This window comes from Sorex araneus, chromosome 1 (assembly GCF_027595985.1).
Source record: "Sorex araneus isolate mSorAra2 chromosome 1, mSorAra2.pri, whole genome shotgun sequence".
Lineage (NCBI taxonomy): Eukaryota > Metazoa > Chordata > Mammalia > Eulipotyphla > Soricidae > Sorex > Sorex araneus.
Window position 1 is genome coordinate 304,959,957 of NC_073302.1, and position 2,774 is coordinate 304,962,730.

Here is a 2,774-nt window from a genome sequence, read left to right on the forward strand (position 1 = left end):
ATGAGTGATGACTATGAAAACAACACTACATACATAATACATATGTATAAACATATAAATGTATAGACTAAAATACATGTAGAAATTAAACAAAAATTATAAACTCAAATAAAAAAAATTATTTAGGAAGGGCTAAAGAGAAAGCAGCAGGGTAAAAGGATTGACTTGAAAGTAGCCAATGCCAAATCAATCACTGGTACCTCATACAGTTCACTGAGCACTGATAGGTGCGATTCTTAAAGCAGAGCTAGGAATAAGCCCTGAGTACTGCCAGGTATTGCACCCAAGCCAAAAGAAAACCATAATTCTATAAGAAACATATGTAGAGATCAACAATAACAAATGTAGAAGTCATCGCTAAAGAGAAAAGAAATTCATAAGATTTAAAAAACAAAAGTAGAACCTGAGACACACACAGAAATATCAGACACGAGCAACTTGTTGCAGAGATGGCCTGGGACTTTGCAATAGGCCTTCTCCACTGGGCCGCTCAAGACGGGGGCAGGTGCCATCCCACTCCCTGCCCTCTAAGGGCTCCAGCGGTCACCATTCTCTAGAAGCCAGCAATCCAGAGACACACACAGGAATCTCTGACACGAGCAACCTGCGGCAGCAATTTCTTCAGACCCTAATTATTAAAATCTTAGAATTCCTAAAGTGCACTGCTGCTTTTATGGCTGCGTAACATTATATTATATCCATAAGAAGCAATACAAACACATTGTCTAGCAATTTTAATTCCGGCAGATATGAGGGGAGGTAGGTCTGGTCTCGAAAAATTAAAGGTAACTAAAGTAGAGAAGCAGAAAGTCTCTTGCCAGCACGACTGGATGTCTTCCCCGGGGGCTCCTCGGAGGGAATGGGCTCCAGCTTCCCTCCCCACTCCGAGCAGAGCTCCCTATGGCCAAAGACCACCAGAACCTAGCTACAGCCATGCTCAAGGACGGGCCTCACGCATAAAGGTACTGGCAGAGGAACCCAGGTGTGTGTAATTCCATCAATGGTCAACACCCAGAGACTTAAAAGTAAGCTCCCAGAAGGGATATTTTGTAGCCTACTTCTTCCTCTGGGAGAAACTGGCAAGCTTCTGAGAGTTTCCTGCCCACATGGGACAGCCTTGCAAGTGTCCCATGGTGTATTCATATGCTAAATCCAGTAACAAGCTGGATCCCATTCCCCTGACCCTGAAAGAGCCTCCAGTGCAACATCGTTGAGAGGGCTGAGCCGAGAGAGACTTCTAAGATCTCAGGGAAAGGACAAATGGAGAGGTTACTGAGCCCGCTCGAGAAATCAACAATTAACAGGGATTTCGAAAGTAGAGAAAGAACACCTTGCAAATTGTCTCCCACACAAACAGGGGAAGGTATGGAATGGGAGCAGGGGGAATACTGGGGATTTTGGTGGTGGAAAATGTTCTCTGGTGAAGGGATGGGTATTGGATGACCATATGATCAAAGTTCAAACATGAAATTTTTGTTGCTGTATCTCATGGTGAATTAATAGTCACTGTCACTGTCATCTCATTGCTCATCGATTTGTTCGAGCGGGCATCAGTGACGTATCTCATTGAGAGACTTATTGTTACTGTTTTTGGCATATCCAATACACACAGGTAGCTTGCCAGGCTCTGCCGAGCGGGCTCGATACTCTCGGTAGCTTTCTGGGCTCTCCGAGAAGGAATCGAACTCGGGTTGGCCACGTAAAAGGCAAAGGCCCAACCGCTGTGCTATCGCTCCAGCCTGGTGAATTAATAAAAACTAAAAATATTAAAAATCATATGATGATCTGATTAGATATAGAAGGAGCACTTTTCAAAATTAAACATCCTTTCACCAAATTAAATGTAGAATAAAGATGTTGCAATATAATAGAAATAATAAATGGCAGGCCGATAGCTAAAACTATTTTCACTGGTGAAAAACTAAACAACTACGGTTTTTAGACTGAACAAGAGATTCTATCTTCTAATTGGTTGAAATAAATCTTTCTAAGTCCACCTTTATAAATCCATCTCTATAGATAGCTGTGGGAATGGGTAATTAATCACTTAACATGTCCCACTAAAACATCTAACACTGGTTTTGTTAGATTGGAAGTCTATTGGTAGTATATTGTAAGTTATTTACAATAATGTTTCTTATCTTAGAATTGTCTGTGTAAAGACCCTTTTCCAGTTCATAAACATGATAATTGTGTATTCACATGTTTGTGTGACATGTGCCTCCCTTAAAACTTGTTATGCATTTGACACATTACCCATCTAATGTAAAATTAGGGAATAAACAAAATAAATGTCAAAAAAACCCCAAAAAACAAAAGTAGAACTCAATAGACTATTTTGAAATAACTACTAGGTATATTATTATGTATTGCTATTACTAATAATTGGGCTGGAGCAATATCACAATGGTAGGGCATTTGCCTTTCATGCAGACAACCCCTGTTCCAGTCTTCTTCCCCTCTCGGAGAGCCTGGCAAGCTACAGAGAGTATTGCACCCGCAAGGCAGAGCCTGGCAAGCTACCCGTGGCGTATTTGATATGCCAAAAACAGTAACAATAATTCTCACAATGAGAGATGTTACTGGTACCCTCCTGAACAAATCGATGAGCAACGGGATGACAGTGACAGTATTACTAATAATTAGTAATAAGCCTTATTTATTTAACAAATGGTCAAAAAAGATAAACCGTATTGATAATTTCAAAAGCAAATAAAGACGGGGGTGTGGTAATTTGATGGGCTACCAATAGGAAAGTTACATTGTGACTAAGC

General features: G+C 40.7%; 1 non-coding gene across 1 annotated transcript; it reads left to right on the forward strand.

Annotated features, from left to right (window-relative positions):
* The first annotated feature begins 2,162 nt into the window (after positions 1 to 2,162).
* Positions 2,163 to 2,266, forward strand: LOC129401033 (small nucleolar RNA U13). The gene has a single exon (XR_008628059.1). It is a non-coding gene; the product is annotated as a small nucleolar RNA U13 (small nucleolar RNA).
* Positions 2,267 to 2,774: the final 508 nt, after the last annotated feature.